Here is a 17,787-nt window from a genome sequence, read left to right as displayed (position 1 = left end):
AGGGCTTGAGGGAGAAGGAAGATACTTGAGGCATGATTGAAAGTCGGGGAAAATTATGAGACGGGGAAGGCAGCCCTCACCCTGGAGTCTGGTTGAAGCCTCCCTCCAGCTGAGAAGCAAGGATTCCAGTAGAATCATATGTGAAGAGTGGCAGACTAGAATTCCTTTGATATATGGCTATTTTAGGATCAAGGTCTAAATGTATATGATCTTGATATATGCTCTCATTCCTTTCCCCAGACATTATTTGGACATCTCAAGAAAGACTAGTAACTTGGTTTATAGCAAAGACAGTCCTGTGACCCTGACTTTTGCCTTATCAAATGTAATCTTCTTTGTGCCCCCCAACCCCGACCCCAGGAACCGCCTGCTGATATCATTTAGTTTCTCTCCTAGTTGGCTTCAGCTGCCAACTTGACATTTCACACATCTCAGGGGATTTCAATTGAGGGATTGCCTCACTCAGATTGCCCTTTGGGTGTGTTCATGGGTCATTTTATTGATTGCTAATTGATGTAGGTGGGCACTGTCCCCTGTGGGGGGTACCGCCCTTGAACAAGCTCATCCCAGCTTGTTTAACAACTCAGGCTGAGCCCGAGGCAGAAACCGTGAGCCCATAGGAAATTTACCTCCATGGCCTCACCTTCAGTTCCCATTGAGCCTCTGTCCTGACTGTAGCCTATCAGGTGAAATAAGCCCTGTTCCTCCACAAATTGCTTTTGATTGTTGTGGCTATTACAACAGTATAAAGCAGACCAGGACAGATGTTGGAATCAGAATTGGGGTTTTGTTGTGACGGACCTGACCGTGGTGTTTTGAGGGAGGGTTGTTGAAGTGTTTGAAACTCTGGGCTGGAAAAAAAATCTCTTGAGTGTTCAGAGCTTAATGGGTTGTCATGTGAGAGCTTGGATGGGAGGAATGTTGAGAGAAATGCAAATAATGGAAGCCTGGCTTATGATACTTCATAGAGAAGCCAAGACTATTATGTCTGTTTGTGTGATGTTTTAAATTAAGAATCTGTGGCTGGATTTGAAGAATCAGCTGTGATTAACAAGAAAGTCACCCAAGTGAGGTCTTCTGGGAAGTATTTCCTTGGGGTCAGCATACAGAAGCAGTGGTCCAAGGCAGCCAAAGCTACCCTCAAGCTGCTGGCCAACCTTTGTAAAAGAGTCTCCCACGCAGGGCTGTTATTGATGGCAAGAAATCCGCAGGGCTGAAGGTGTCATAGAGAAAAACTGAGTCTTGCCACCAGAGGCCATTGGTGAAGGTGCAGCCTTGGAGGAGTGGAGACGCCTGTTTTGGAGGGATCACATCGAGAAGCCGAGACTTAGCACCAAGTGGCAAGGCTGGAGTCTTATCAGAGAGGCCAGGAGTGTGCTGGTGGAGGTGCAGCTTTAGCGGTGGATATCGGAGATAACAGGATCGTGGAACACCCCCCAAGGAAAGTGCTTGATGTGGAGTCATGCCAGCCGACACCTACAAGACAAGCTGTGCATGGTATGTATGGGTTGTAAAGTCAGAGGGCTGGAGTTACCTACCTCTGGAGCCCAGAAGATCTTTAATGAGTGCCAGGCGATGGACACTGAGCTTCTTATGCTGCTCAGTTTGGGTTCCTCTGCAATATTCCTAGAGGGAAGAATCAGGACAGGATTACAATACCTGATTCTTCCCTCTAGGAATAAGGAAATATGTAACTATATGTAACTTTTTTTTTTTAATCTTATAGGAACCTACAGAATAGAGTCTTTAAACTTTGAAAGTATTAATGTTTTAAAAACTGTGGAATGTTTCAAGCTGATTTGGGGGACAGAAATTGAAAGTCTGGGTCTTAAAGTGACATGCTGCTATCAAGTGGACAATGTGTGGATTGCCCTAGCTAGTGTTAGCTGTTGGACCAGGATTGTTTGAAGGCATCTCAGCTGAGGAACTGCCTAGATAAGACTTTTTTTTTTGGCACTTCTATGGTGTTTTCTTGGTTACTGATTAATGTACGTGGTCTCAGCTTCAGCTTCTGTCCTGCCTAAACTCCTGCTTTGATGCCCATCAGTCTTGGGGTACCCCAGTAATATGAAGTCAACCGTTTCTTCCCCATTGCTTGTGGCAATGATGTTTATCACAGAAAGCAAAATAGATCAGGTTCCTTAGCAACCCTTTAAAGATAAAAGTTTCAAAAGCCACCGAAAAATCCTCTACAGGACTAATGTAAGTACAATGAAGGGAGACTCTCTCTCTTAGAGAAACCACACCCATTCTCTCAGCTGCATTTCATCTGAAATATCTCCTCCTTTTTACCCTCTTGCTTAAAATGTATATAGACACATCTTTTAATAAACCACAACTCTGCTTTCTACTGGCTTTTCGGAAATCCTTTTGTGAGTTGAAACCAAGAATCTGGTTTTAACTGAGTCAAGTCTTTCAAAGACAAGGGGACTCCTCAGGCTTTTGTATGTGATAGTATAGAGCTGAAACTTTGTCTCTGTTGCCAGTGACAGTCTTTCATGAAGAGGAAGCTAGAGGGCCTGGGGGCCTCGACTCATCTCAGAAGCTGTGGAAATTCACAAGTGTCATTCTGACTTTTCAGCTCTAGGACTCTATGGCGGCCTCTCCCCTCTTAGCCTAACAAGGATGAGCTATAACAGCAGAGTGACAGTTCTGTGAGGCTCAAAACTGCAACCTACTCGTGGAACTGGATTCTAGTAGTCAGCCCCCTCACTGGGTGTATGTGTTGTCTGTGAGTTATAAAGAGATACAAAATGCTTTTACTAGAGGCCAAGATCTGGGCTGGATGATTCCAGATTTTTTGGCCTCTTATTGAAAGAATTAAAAATAACAAGTCATGCAGATTTGCAAAAGAAACGAGGTAATTTTATTTGGAGATAAGCAATGTTATAGATTAAAGATAGATCTATTATATTTTTCATTTTTTAATTTTTTCTTCACAATTAATTCATTATATATCCCAATTGAAGTTCCCTCCCTCAACTCTCCCAGCCCCACCCTCCTTCTTTCTTCCCCTCATCCCCTTTCACCAAGTTCACTGAAAGGGGGAGTTCTCCACTATTGCCCTCTGCCCATAGCTTGTTAAGTCTCATCAGGACTACCTGGATCCTCTTCCTCTGTGGCCTGGCAAGGCTGCATCATCATGAGAGAGTGATCAGAGAGCAGTCAATGGAGTTCATGATAGAGACAGCCCCTGCTCCCCTTATTCAGAGATCCACATGGAGACTGAGCTGCCAGTCAGCCACATCAGAGCAGGGGTTAGGTCCTCTCCATGCATGGTTCTCTGTTGGTACATCAGTCTCTGCAGGACCCCCTGGGCTCAGATCTTTTAGTTTTGTTGGTCTCCTTGTGGGGCTCCTGTCCCCTCCATGTCCCTCTAATCTCACCCTTCTCTTCCTCCATAAGACTTCCTGTCCTCTGCCCAAAGTTTGGCCCTGAGTAGATGCCCTGTTGGCTGAATCCTATCAGAGGACTCTCTATAGGAGACTCCCATCCTGTTTCCTGTCTTCTACCGCTTCTGGTATCTATCCTGTTTGCCATTCTGAATGAGATTTATGTGTCCTCCCTAGGGTTTAGCTTCTTTAGGTATGCAGATGGCTGTCCTATATTCTATGGCTAGTATCCATTTATTAGTGAGTGTATAGATGGATGTATTTTTAAAGATAGATAGTAGATCTAACGAACAAAAGCTCTCAAGAGCTTTAAGCGGCAGCCTGAGCTTTTATAGGGTTGAAGGAAAGAAGGTTTGGTGATGAAGGAATGTAGTTAAAGTAGGTTCTCTACGTAGGTTGATAGCTTATTTCTCTATTGTGTATGTCCCTTCCCAGAATTCTTTATATTCAAATTTGTTGGGAATACACTTGAATAGAAACTGCCAAACACCTGGCATGCCTGAAATCCCAGTACTCAGGAAGGCAGTGGCAGGCAGATCACTGAGAGTTCGAAGCCAGCCTGGTCTACAAATCCAGTCCAGGACAGCCAAGGCTACACAGAGAAACCCTGTCTTGAAAACAAAACAAACAAACAACAACAAAAGAAAAAAAACAAAAAATAAGAAAAAAAAAAGAAAGAAAAAAAACCTGTCTATATTTGATTATTACGTGGAGTGGGGAAACTCATATTTTTGTTATATAGCCTGAGGCAGATGGAGGGGTCAGGATTCTGAGGTTGCTACGCACATTGTTTAGAGAGAAGTGTGTGTGCAAAGAACGTGCAGGTGGAGAAATGACACAGCCAAGTACATCAAAACACATCATTACAAGAAAGAAGGTGCACTAAATCACCTCCTTGCCTTCCTCAATAGCGCCCCCACCCTCCCAGAGCTCAGGATATATTCAGGGAACCAGACACATATGTGTGAGCTAGACGTCACCCCATTAGGTGGATGACAACACACCACCTGCTGCTGAGGACGTGGGGACGACAGGATGACAGCTGGTCAGAGCTGAGAACATGTGGGGACAGGGTAGCCCCGGAGCTGTCCTTTCAGAAGAGCTGGAATCCCAGTGTGAGGAGCCCAGAAGGGCTGGCGCAGAAGAACGGGGAAGTTGACTTTTTCTTTTCCTTTGAATTAATTAAAGGATAGTACCTAGAAACAAATCCACAGCAGGCAACTTCATGCTCTGCCAATGAGCTGCTCCCTGTGTTGTGGAGTTTTCTTTCAAAGATCATCTTTAGCCGTTTTTTCTTAACAGACTTTAAATCATGTCTTTCTACGTGAACAAATGCGAAGCTGGACAAAAGCAGAACCCTTCTTAGGCTTCTCTGGGAAACTGAACTGTTCACCACATGTAAGTTGAGGCTTCACTTTTTCCCCTTGATTCGGCTGGTATTTTTTGAGTCTGTGCAATAATGGAAAGAAACAGGTTAAAACAAACAAACAAATAGACAGACAAACAAACAAACACCCAGGCTCCTGGCAGGTGCTTGGAGCCAGAGTGCCTTGCAGACTCCAGATAGAGCGCAGAGGGAGACTGCTACCTCCAGTCGGGGCAGTCAGTGGACCCTGGGGAAAGCACGAGGCACCTGAACAGCCGGTTAAAGCATGTAATATGCCCCCCATTAAACATGTGAAATGACCTTCAGGTGACCTCCAAGGTGTAGAAGCATCATTCTGTGGCTTCAGCCCTCTGCTCTGCTTTTTGGAGCCTTCTGATACCAACGGAAACCCCGTTATGATTCCATAAGCCTCGGGAGTATCTGCCAGAAACGGGGAGAAATAAGGAAATAAGGCCGGATAATTGTTGCAGTGGGCTTTGTTTTGTGGAAGTTAAAATGCCGGGGCAAGAACCTGAGTTCTCTCTCTCTCTCTCTCTCTCTCTCTCTCTCTCTCTCTCTCTCTCTCTCCTCCCACCCTCCCACCCCTTCTCTCCCTTCCTCGCCCACCTCCCACCTTTTTTGGCTCTCTCCCTTCCCTTCTCTGGATTCCCACTTCTGCCCCCGACACCTGGCGGGAGGAGAACCTTACAGGTTGTCAATGAAACATGGAATTATTTCCTTTGATGGCTTAGATAATAGTAGAAGCCAAAGCAATGAGTGAGGTCGGCCGAGACCAATGCAGTCCTGCCCGGGACTGGAGAGCCAATCACAAGAGCAGGAGGCGGGGCGTCGGCGCCAGCAGATAATTGCTAAGTGCATTGCTAGCACAGTTGGTCCGAGCTGCTGAAAGGTCTGGTCGCAGAGACAGGAACGCAGCATCCTCAGCGTGCTCCATCCCGGCAGCGTCCTCCTGCGCTCGCCCGCCCGGGCAGCGAGCCTCCGGATAACAAACAGCTCCTCTGCTTCTCGGAGAAGGTACCTTTATCTGTGTCCCGGGAGAGGGGGCTGCTTCCGCTGTGTTTTCGCACAGGCTTGCTGTAAGCACAGGTGGAGGATTGCAGAGAGAAAAGTTTAAGGGGAGGACAGGTGACAAAGGTGGAGACCCGCTGTCTTTTGTTGGGAGGAAAGCAAGCCTACAATTCGGAAAAACTTCTGCGCCCGCCGATCAACAGCTAGGCTTGTTTACTACTCTTAATTAGCTGCGCTCTGGTCCATTAAAATGGGTCTGGTTGGGGGATAGAGGACCTGCAGGGTTAGAGTGTAGATTTAGGTTTGCTGGGTGACTGAGGCTGGACCGCTCTCCTGGGCCAGAATGATGCTGTGACCGTACCCGTGAGCTGGTTCCAGAAGCAAGCTTGATTTGGTTGGATTTTCTGCCATCGGGTCTGCCCTGTCCACAGTACTTTGACCTGCCTTGCCCAAACTGTCGTGACCTTCAACTCCAGTCCTTCCAAAACTTTTCTCATCTTTTCCTGGGCCACTTTTGCCCACTCCATCTTAATTGGTCTTCAGTTGGTGAAGAGTGAAATTTCATAAGGGTGTAGGACCCTGTCCTGTTTGACCGTTAGCATCTATCTGCACATCACCCAACTTATTGAAAAATAAAACCCTTGCCATCGACAAAGAAATCACCTCACTGATTAGCTCCTGAACACTCTGGAAGACTTTCTTGATGTGGTGTGTCCCGAAAGGGGGTGGAGATGGAGATGGATTTTTATCTCAGTGTGATTTACACTCCTATCAGAGGAAGGTCCTAGCAGCTCTGGAAGTGAGGCCAGTGGGAGGGGAAGTCGCCGGGAGGGCTAGGCTGTCCAGATGCTCAGGTGCATTTGTTCAGGTAGCTGGTGCTGGAGTCCCTGCCCGCACTGCTTCTGATAAGCGCTCTTCAGGCAAAAGAGCTCGCCATGGGCCATGGCTGGTTCTCGACCATTCCACATTGTGTGACCGCAAGGGCCGCGCTTGCCCGAGACCCACTTTCAATCCCGGAGATAGCTCCTTTCTGTTAGCCTCCGCCACCGGGAAGTGTGTGTGTGGGGGGAGTGGACCTTGAGGAAGTGTGGTGGAGGTGAAGGCGATGTATCTGGCCCTGGACTCCTGGCTTTCACACACAGGTAGCTCCTGGTTTTGTTTCCTGTCACAAGGCATGCAGTGGTCAGCCATACCCGCCACATCCTCTGAAGTTGCCAGTCTCCAGGTGAGATTACAGTTCCCTGGGGTTTGAGGGAGGTGGAAGTCCAGGTGACTTTCCTCCATGTGATTTCTGCCCTAGACCTGAAGCCATAAAAGAGTCCCGATGGGTGTTCTGGGAGGGGTTTTCATCAGTGCCGCAACCCTGTGACCCCCCTCCCCCCATCTCAGAGGTGCAACTGCCTTGATTCTTCTGCTCCACAAATCATTCCTGCTTTCAGTTCCTATTTTCGTCACTACCACACACAACAGGTTCTCCTTCACTTCCTTTCAGCGACTGTTTTGGCTGGGAACTGTTATCATGGAAGTTCTACTCCCCGATGGTTGGAGAAATAGCAGCCTAGCTGCCCGTGGTTGGAGTTGATGCCAGCCCTCTTTTTGTACACATGTCGGCTGGAAGTACCTAAAGAAACCCTGGACTCTGCATAGCATGACTCCTGGTATCCAAGGTCCCTGAGAGGTGCTGAACTTTTCTAGGTTGTTGGGGGCAGATCTAAGGGACTCCTCCCTCTGTGATGTAAGGCACATGATCCCCCAAAGAGGCCATGGGGTCAGTACTTAGAACTGAGAAAGTGACGTGAATGCAGGCATCCCCCCTCCTTTATGAACATAGCAATAAATTAGGTAAGCTTTTTACATTTGAGGGGTGTCTTGGGTCAGAAGCCAGGGGTAGAACTTAGGGTTCCCCCTTCAATTCATGCCAATCTGTGATCTGTCTGTTGATGTCTATCATGATAGAGAACATTAAAGCCAGGCTTTTTAAAAACAGCTCCTTGTGGTGACTCATGCACAGAGGAAAGGGCTGGGTGGGGGAGGGAGCCGAGGGAGCTTTGAAAAGTACAAGTGGGACACGCTGGAGCGCTTGCTTTTCCTCCCTCTCCCTCCTCCTCATTCTTCTTCCTTGTATTTCCTCATTTGGAACAGAGATCATTAAAATAACAACTTAAGCTAAAAAAAAAAATAATGAGTATAAGAGCTGGAGAGTAGTTGACAAAACCCCAATCCCCTCCCCACCCCCATGACAGCTTCACCTTGGACGGTGTGGTCACAAACCCCAGGCCCCTGAACCTTTGCTACACAGTTTGGAGGATGTAATCACTGGTATGTGGCTGATTAACTCATTGTGAAGCCAAGCGCTTGCTTGCTTGCGTGTGAAGGGACTGATGGGTGCTCAGGAAATTCAATTTGTTAGTTGTCATCTCGTCGAATTGAACATGATAGCTTTAGCTAGGAACCTGGGTGGGCTCCATGGATCCACCTGGCATTTCTCTCCTCAGCTGGCCAGCCAGGACTTCTGTCACTGAGCTACTTCGATGAGAAGGGCTACATCCTTCCACTATTCCAAGCCCAGTATGATCCCCCTGGCAAATGGGAGACTTCCTCTACTCCCCTGGACCACCAATCCTCTCCCCCCACCATCCCTTTCTGTGATAAACACGTCAATAAGTAATCTCTTTTCCAACCTGCCTTGATCTCATCTTTTTGTGCAGATTTTGCAGTTAAATAAAATTGTGCCCAGAAACAGGATTGAAAACATATTAAAAAAAAAATCTTTTTTTTTTTTTATCAGAGAAGTGTCTTTTTGTTTTCTATTTTAAAATTTAATTTTGTGGTTTTGGGTAAATCAAATAAGCAGGTTTATTGGGTTAGGTGTTTTGGTAAATGCTGTCATGATGTCTCCTTTCTCTTTGTGGATGTATGAATTTCCCAGAGATCCTCAGGGAGGGGTTTATCTGAAGGTTTGAAGCAGTCTGGAACATCCCTGAAAGTTGACAAGACTAAGTCACAACGTGCCTCGGTTTATTCAAAATGGGGGGGGGGGAGATGGCTGTCTTGAAATATAGGCTCAGAAATATATTCTCCATGTTCAAGTGTCCTCTGGTTTTTGTTTGGGAAAATTTCAAAAGCCCAAAGAAGGAGTAAACAGTTCATTTGACTCACTTTCCCATACACTCACATCTCCATCCTTCATCCCACCTGAAGCAGGTACCCTACCCAATTTGGTAGGTAGCTGTACTTCCCTTTCCTTCCTCCATCTGGTTCTTCCCATCATTTCAGGCCCCTACGTGAGATGTTCTCAGAGACACCCTGTGCACTTCAGTTCAGAAAGTGTTAAGAGGACATCCCAGAGATGCTGGGTTAGCCGAGGGGTCCATGAAGTCATCCTTTTAGCAAGTTCAGTTTTATCTCAGACCTCAGCAGGGTTCCTGGGTAGAGTGTGTTGCTGCTGTGTGTGAGGCAGGCGGGGCGGAGGCCTCCGGGCAAAGGCGATTCCCACCAAGTCCAGGGCCCCACTGCTGCTCCACCGTCCTGAGGACCACTCCTCCACCCCCCTCCCACAGCCTCCACACCGGTCCAACTGGGTAACATTTGGAAACATTTGCGGACAGTGCAGTTTGTCTGCGCTCTCCCTATTTCTTTGTTCTCTTTTAACCCTAATCCATCAGTAGCTGGAAAAGATCAAATTTACTCCCTTACACTAAGTCAACAGTGTGGCAGAGGCATTGACGTGTTTCTTCTGTATTTGTAGAATGCATCACACTGCCACTGAACCACACTCGCATTGGGGATTTGAGTACCTGACAAAAGCCAGAGACGTCTGTAGTAGTAAGTTCAGGCATCTGCCAGCAGCCCAAGGAAGACGGAGCTGGAGAGATGCAAACGGAGAGTGTGGACCTTCGCTAGTCAGCTGAGACACTGCTGTGACTATTTATGGAGTTGTGGTAGTATTTGGAGTTTTAGCTGGGTAGAGTGGCACATGCCCACAGACAGGAAGATCTGGGGTTTAAGGAAAGCTTAGGCAAGATAGAGACCCTACCCCCAACCACCACTGAGAGACAGAGACAGACAGAGACAGAGAGACAGAACGAGAAGGACTATTGGGTCTGGCACTTTAGCTCCGGGATTTGATCTTGGACATCATACTCATTTGCTCTTTTTGGCTTTTAGTTTCCTCCCGAAGATTGGACTGTGTTCTTCTAGGTCTCTTTCTGCAGTGACCTTCCCTTTTGATCTTGCCAGGGCGTCTACCTCCTGCTGTGGAGGCCACAGCTCTGCAGTCTCCAAGGCTGCCATGGTGACTGGTCAGGCTTTCAGAACTAGGATCTGTGAAGACAGGTCAGGAGGCATAGTGGATGGTGTGCCAGGAGAAAAACAGGCTGAGGGGTGATGTCATAACCAATTCTGGTTTAGGAGGGGATGTTAGACGGAGGATGGCGACCAGCTGTTCCCCATCTCCACTAAGGATTGAACGAGAGAAAATAGACAGAAATTGCAGCAGATGGACTTAGATTAGGTATGAGGAAGAATTTTCCATCAGCAAGATTTTTTTTTTTTTAAAAGGGAAGGTTGTGAGCCTCCACAATAATCTTTAAGAAATGGATAAGCTGGAGACGCTAGTTGGGGCTGGAGGACTGTCAGCTGGTAAAGGGGAGGACTCCTTGAGCTTCAGGATCCATCTCTATCCTGGAGAAGGACCTAACAATCATTTCTCCCAAACTACACCCTTGACTCTGGGGCTGGCATTGGAAGTGCCTGGGGGCAAGTATGGAATGCAGGGAACCCATGAAGCTCCGTGGGTAGATCCCTTCCCTCTGCCCTGGGCTAGCTGCCACCTTGATGGGAATATTCTGTGTATTGCCTGGGGATCCTCTGTCAACTCTAATCTTTTGTTGCAGACCTGGCAAACGATCCCACAAAGGCAAATGCCTTTGGTGGCATCGTCCAGGGAATCAGTGAGAGAACGGAGACCAGAATTAAGGCCCCCCCCCTTCCATCTTCAGAATCAGGGTTATTTTCTTTGTAGCTCATTTCCTTTTAATTCCCAAACTGAACAGGCCATTTGATTTATTGGGCTCCTAATATCCCCTTACCTGAATGGCAAAGATCGACATCTACAGCTGAGCAGTGTTCATTGATAGCTCGTTGGTACCCGTTGCTGGCAGTGGAGACGTTGAATGCACATCTGTAATCTCTAACCATCGCAAGATTCAAATTCACTATCTCTCATGATTTCCCCCTATCTCTTCTTGATGCTCTCTTCTCTATCTATTTACTTCCCTAAAGACCTTCCCAGCTGCTGTGTCATTGTCGGAAGTGTGAAGCTCTTTCTGATCCCACAGACAGCCAGACTTTGGGCCCTGGGAAAGCTCCCATGGGCCATCTTTCCTTTACTTCTTTCTCTACCTTTTCCTTTTCCTCTAATGTTCCTTACACATAGCGTTTACCTCTCTGGGGTCATTTTGCCAGGTCTGCAACAAAAGATTAGAGCTGACAGAGGATCCCCAAGCAATGCACAGAACAGTCCCATGAAGCTGACAGCCAGCTCAGGGCAGAGGGAGGGAATCTACAGGTTCCCTGCACTCCATAGCACTCTCTACAGCCCGCACTGTCTACATTTTGTGTTTATTGCACAGCACGCATTTTGCCCACACGGTGTGCCTTTTCCACAGCACCCATTGCTTACACTCTGCCTGACTGCACTCTCTGTAGTTTACATAACACACTGGTCCATCTCCAGTGAGGGAGAGGACTCTGCCATCTCTTGGGGCCTCTGCAGTGTTGCTGCCCGGCCACATGGCAGCATTTCTGTCATAACCCAGGACAAAAAGGAGGGGATAGAGAAGGGAGCACCATGAAGAGGTATGGGGAAATCATGAGAGATCAGAATTTATATCTTGCAATGGTTAGGGAGTATCGAAATCCATTTAACTTCTCCACCGAAATAATGGAATAAAAAGGCCCATGACATAGGTCATACTGTGAATAAAATACTTTACCCATTATCTTTAACAAACAGGACAAATGGTTACATGTGAGGGACATTAGAGGAAGGGAGAGGGCTGACCCATGGGGGCTAACCCAGAACCCAAAGTCTGGCTATCTGTGGGGTTGGAAAAGAGCTTCGTACTTCTGACAATGAGGCAGCAGCTGAGAAGTTCTTTGTTTTATGGTGTTTGAGTCAGATAGAGCTGAACACCACAACTGAAGTCCTCAGAGCCAGGCAGCAGGGCAGGATGCCTGCCCCAGGAATGCCTTAGATGGGAGATTTAAAGGAACCAAAGGAAGAAGTGCCTTGCAGGCACCAAACTGAACTGGTCAGGCCTCAGGGTATGAGAGGGGCCACAAGAAGAGAGAGGTCTGGAGGAGACAGAGGAGGGAGTCGAGGAGGAATCAGAGTCTATTTGCAGAGGGGGCATGGAGTAACTGCCAGCCGTGGGGGAAAACTGAGGAATCCATTAGACATGCAAGCCCCCAGAGCTGCTCAGTATAGCCTTGTCCTTCAGGGCGACCTTCACGCTTTCCTCCTAGGTTTTGATGCTGGAGACTATCCTTGAAATAGGTGTGTTAAGTATTGTAGAGCTGTGTCTTAGATGTGAGGCTCAGTATGGCTGTTCTTACTGGGGGGCCTGAGATTCATAGGAAGTCTCTGGAAGAAAGGAATGATTGAGACTAGGGGGGGGAAAAAGTCCACTTTTGACCAGATCTATGAGAGAGAGGTGTGTGGAGGTGAGTCGTGTTTGCACAGCTCAAAAGCACGGGCTAGCACAGCATGCATTGAATACTTGGGTGCTGTTGAATCTGAATATACAAGGTGTGTTTTTCGGGAGGGAGGGAGAGAATAGGAGGTAGGGTTCTGGGTGGTTGCCAGTCTCATTTAGATTAGGAATAATAGCCTGGGTAGTTGCTGGGGGTGTGTGGGGGGGAGGTGAGGTTTGGGGGGGCAGGGGTAAGGGGAGGGTATAAAGAAGGGAAGATGCAGTCTGGGACAGGTGGAAAGTGATGGGAGCCTGGAGGAAGATGGTGGCAACAGGGAGACCAGCAAGATGGCTCACTGAAGACACGCAGCGGAGGTCTTCATTGCCTTATAACTGAACTCCAGGGAGAATGCAAGTGATGCGATAAGGGAAGGGCACTTTGCCTGCACAGAGCTGAGCTCCTTGGGAAAACCACTTTCTAGGCAAGGTCTGTGGACTGCAGGAGCCTCGCAGGGCTGGAGAAACAGAGCTTGATCCCGAGGACCCACATAAAGGTGAAAGGAGGGCAACAGGGCTCCACAGACTTACAGTCTGACTTCTGCTTGGTTGTGTGATCTGTGTTCCTACAACAACGCTGCCGCTACAACAACGCTGCCGCTACAACTGCTAAGAGGAGAGCTACTGACTTTGTGAGTCACACGAGATTAGGGGAAAAGGAAAAGGACCTCTGAAGCCCAGTGAGGACAAACTGATGTGTGGTATAGAAGATTACACGGTGAGATAAGAGAGACTGGCCCTTGCCACTGAAATAGGATAAGGGGAACCAGGCTAAGGGGCTGGAGGGATGGCGCAGAAGTTAAGAGCACTGCCTGCTCTTCTGGAGCATCTCGTTTGAATCCCAGCACCCACATGGCAGCTCACAGCAACCTACAGGGGATCTGATGCCCTCTTCTGGCCTCCGTGGGCACTGAACAGACATGTTTTGCAGGCAAAACATCCATACATATAAAATTTCAGATTTCATGGAAAGGACATAAGCAAGTCATTAGGATTTATGCTCTAGTGGAAAGGACCATTTAAGCACAGGTTCAGGACCATCAAAGGAGAGTGGGAACTATTTTTATTTTCTGCAAAATATTAAAACAACAACAAACCCTTTTCCTTGATAGGAAAGTGGGCAACAACTTTCGGATAGATACTTCAAAACATATGAAAATGATGTAAGTGGCTAGAATATGCAAAAGCCTTGTAGTTAGCATGCAAAATTAAAACCAAGATACTGTTAGCTCCCTAATGGATTAGCAAAACTGAAAAATGGTAACATTCTATCCAGTGTTGGTGGGAGTGTTGTAGAGAACAATAGTCGTTTATATACTTTACTGGTGGGAAGATAATTTGAAAATATGAGACAGGTCTCAAAAAAAAATGCTCTTTAAACCAGTAGCAGAGCTTCTCTTCAAAATTAACCCTAAAGAAATAAACTGAGATGTGCAAAGTGTCCTAATCATGGACATTTCTTTCAGCATTATTCATGATAACAAAACATTGTGCGGGGGATTAATTAAATCTAATATGGGTCATCTATAAAATGGAAATCAAAGAAGCTATTAAAACTACATTGAATAATATATAAGGATGCAGAAAGTGCTAATAATACATCATTAAGTAAAGACTGGAAAGTAAATAGAGTGTAATTGCAGTTAAAGTGGGATATCATAACCTGGAAATGGTAAGTTCATTTATTTATTTATTTAGTTAGTTTACTTTTTGAGTTCTCCAAATTTATTACAGGAAAAATGCTATTTTGCATGCCAGAAACAATGTTCTTTCTTTTTTCTTTTTTAAATATTAAATATAGATTTTTTTTTCAAACAGTGTATTTTGATCAGGCTCTCCACCATCCTCACTTCCTCCTACATTCACCTCCCTCACCCAAGTTTACACCCTTTCTTTCTCTTTTTCTCATTAGAAGGCAATCAGATATCTGAAAAAATGATAAATATAAACAAACAAAACAGAGTGGGACAAGCAAACAAACAGAAAAAGAAGAGTCAAAGAAAGAGCACAAGAAATACATTCAGATGCACAGACATGCACATTCACATACACAGACACTCCCTAAGAACACAAAATCGGAAACCATAATATATAAGCCAAAGACAGGTAAGGTTGATCAAAATGCCCAGCCAAAGGATTATGAGACAGAGAAACTTTAAAAACACCAGTGAGTTCATTTTGTTTTGGCTATCTACTGCTGGGCTTGGGGCTTTTGTGTGTAGTTTGTTTCCGTAGTGAGACTCCAGTGGAGATAAATAATTTTTCATTTGCACACGGTTGTCAGTTGGAGGTAGTTTCTGGGTTAGGGATGGGGGCTGTGTCTACTTCCCTTCTCAGTGCTGGGACCTCATCCAGTATAGATCTGTGCAGGCCTTGGGTGTGCTACCCTTGTTTCTGTGAGTTCATGTGTGCATCAGTCCTGTTGTGTCTGTCCTCTATCCCTTCTGGCTCTTATACTCTTTCTGCCTCCTCTTCTGTAGGGAAACAATGATCTTTTAAGTCAGTTAGTGCAACCAGAGGCATTCAAGCAGTGACATGCATGTAATAGCATCATAGGCTCAGTGCTTACTGTGTAAGACCGGCACATGTCCGCAGGACATTTGGGAAGGTGGTAAGTAAATATTGTCTTGAATTACAGCAGGCAATCTCTGTAAGAACTCACCCTCTGTCCCTCTGTCCCTCTGCACAGGTGACAGTCGCTGCGGGTGTCTGGGCCTCGTGACTTATTGCATAGGTCATCACTGTCGCCCAGGCCCTGTCACGGCCATCAGATCTTGTCTTAGCATCTCGGGCAGTATGTTCCCATGTACCATAAGTGGTGAAATTAAGGTTCAGAGAGGCTTGTGACTTGTTCAGCGTAACAGAACTACTGAGCACAAGCCCGAGGCTCTTTGGTACCAGCCAAAGAGTATTCAGTCTTTGCAGAATAGCTGATTTGCTGAGCTGTGTGCCCTAGAAGGGCGGGCAGGTTTCCATGGGACAGTGTGGAGCTGCCCTACCCTTCTTTTTGAGTCAAGGGCGAATCAATGAGCTGACAGCTATTCTGCTTTGAGCAGGGGCTGTGGGTGCTGAGGCAGAGGCGGCCCCACCGGCTGCATCCTGCCTGAGACTCTCATTTGTTCTTGTTTTCCAGAATGTGTTTGTTCCCCACTGCGTTTCCTCTGTTGCATAAACTCTGTGCAGCCAAGTCAGCTTGCTTGGGGTGGAAGACGCAGCTGGCTGGCTCCATGATGTGTGTTGGGCCACACGAGGGCTCTGGGGTATGGGCAGTGGCTCTCGTGGGTATAACCTTGGGGCTTTCGAAGGCTTAATTGGAAAAAAAAAAGTGGTCAGGCTTGCAGCAAGCAGCGTTGGTTGAGGAGTTGTATGTACATAATTTGCTGTTCTATTTATTTTAATAAGAACCCAAACTTATGTGGTATTTTGTATTTGGAAACTTCAGGTGTGGGTGAGGTGTTCTCCCCATTTTGCAGGGAAAGAGATCAATAGGGAATGGATATGGAACTGTGAGGGCAGCTGAATCCTGCCAACAAATTGCAGCTGGCTTCTCAGCAGCAAGAGTCTCCCATGGACCTGTATGTCCTTGGTAAAGGAAGGGTGTGAATTAGCATCCCGTGAAGCCCTTGTGGCTACTTGGGGAGTCAGCAGCAGAATGCCTGGCATGGCTTTGGGTGTTAGGGAGACTTTGGCTGAGCCCTGCAGTATGAGGCTGAGCACAGGTGCTGAGGAAAGCCATTATCAGTGAGGGAAATAGTGATTTCAGAAGGCCCATGAAGACAGAACATCACGAACGTTGAGTTTTGAAGGATGTGATTAATATAGACGTGTTGGAGCGGCATTCTCTAAGGAAAGTATGTTTAGAGTAAGGGCTAGCAGGAACGGCTCAGCCAAGGGCCTGTGGGCTGCATTAAAGTGATGTTAAGACATGCTGCGGGTGGCCTGTCCAAGACAGGATCTACTCTCTTAGAAAGTCTTCGTGATTAGTAGACTGGGACAATGCGGCAATGAGGTGCATAAAGGGAGGAAGACAGAGATGCAGAGGTGGGCTGGGGTCTTGAAGGCTTCCATTTTTTTTCTGCTGTGTTCTTGAGTTTCTTCCTGTTGGAAGGGAATTTCCCTGTGGGGTTCCAGGAAGACAGAAGGGAGAGCTGGTGCTGTTGCCACTCTGTGAAACCTCTCATTGTGTTGGGAACTTGGGGTTTTCAAATTTATTAGCCAACAAGGAAAAGAAAAGTTGAAAATTCAGGGCCAAGTTGGGAGTAAGCAAGCAAGCCCCCGAGGCATGCTCAGATATGAGTGTGTGTGTGTGTGTGTGTGTGTGTGTGTGTGTGTGTGTGTGTGTCTGTGTCTGTGTGTCTGTGTGTCCTCCCAGCTGGAGGAAAGTCCTAAGGGTGACCTCTTTTAAAGTTGCAAACTTTTAGGTGTGATAAGCTACATGCGGAAGGAAAGACAAAGAGCCTAAGATGGCCCTTTGGCTATATATTTGTATCTACATTTGGTGAGAACACCTTATTTTACAAGGGAGGAAACAGGCTCATAGATGCTGTGTTCCCTCGCTGTGCTATCCCAGGCAGCTCCCCTCCTGCCCTTTGGCCAGAGATTCCGAGTGACTGACACTGGACGGGAAGGAGCTGGTTTTACAGTTCTGTTTTCCCCGTAGAGGCGCCTTCTCCCTGTGGCCATGCTGACCTCCAGGAGGCTCTGCAGAAGGGTTCCGGCTGCACAGTCACTTTGCCACTGGAGCCTGATTTGATTCAGTACATTCCCTGGGGCAGGTCACCAAGGAAGATGGCTGGCTTGGACGTGTGAGCCCTAGGATAGAGCTCTGCTCTTTGATTTTTTTTTTTTTTTCTTGCTGCAAACAGTTTGTTTCTCTTCCCTGTCCTTCTGCCTCCTTAATGCGAAACAGAAGCTTTGGGCATTTGGGTATCTACTTATTCCACGTTCCAAATATTGAGAACAGACAGAGTTCTCTAAGCAGTAAGAATACAGCAGGGGCTGAAGCTGTCCTGGGTTCTAGCCTTTATGAGATTAGATTCTACGTGGGGAGATGAACAGCTAGCTATACCACAAGTAAATATGTCTGAGGACTGGTGTCTGCAGAGAGAAAGATAAAGCCAGCCAGGGCAGGAGGGAGTGCCTTAGGGGAGGATGTGCCCCGAACAGCTTTTCCAAGAGTTGCACTCCTCTAAGGCCTGAAACAGGGGAGCTAGCTGGCCTGTGTGGATATTGGAAGACTGGAAGTCCG

The 17,787-nt window shown here is 47.0% G+C and overlaps 1 protein-coding gene across 2 annotated transcripts in view; it reads left to right on the top strand.

The window, feature by feature from the left end:
• Positions 1-5,663: 5,663 nt before the first annotated feature.
• Zmat4 (zinc finger matrin-type 4) overlaps positions 5,664-17,787 on the top strand; it is a 372,312-nt gene continuing 360,188 nt past the window's right edge. For both annotated transcript variants that reach the window (XM_055593395.1, XM_055593394.1), the window contains exon 1: positions 5,664-5,793. The gene's annotated coding sequence lies outside the window, so the exon portion shown is untranslated. The remainder of the gene's footprint in view (positions 5,794-17,787) is intronic.

The sequence above is a fragment of the Psammomys obesus genome, unplaced genomic scaffold (assembly GCF_907164565.1).
Source record: "Psammomys obesus unplaced genomic scaffold, mPsaObe1.curated_primary_1811, whole genome shotgun sequence".
NCBI lineage: Eukaryota > Metazoa > Chordata > Mammalia > Rodentia > Muridae > Psammomys > Psammomys obesus.
The sequence above is the reverse complement of the archived record's forward strand: the minus strand, read 5'-3'. Positions and strand labels throughout refer to the sequence as shown.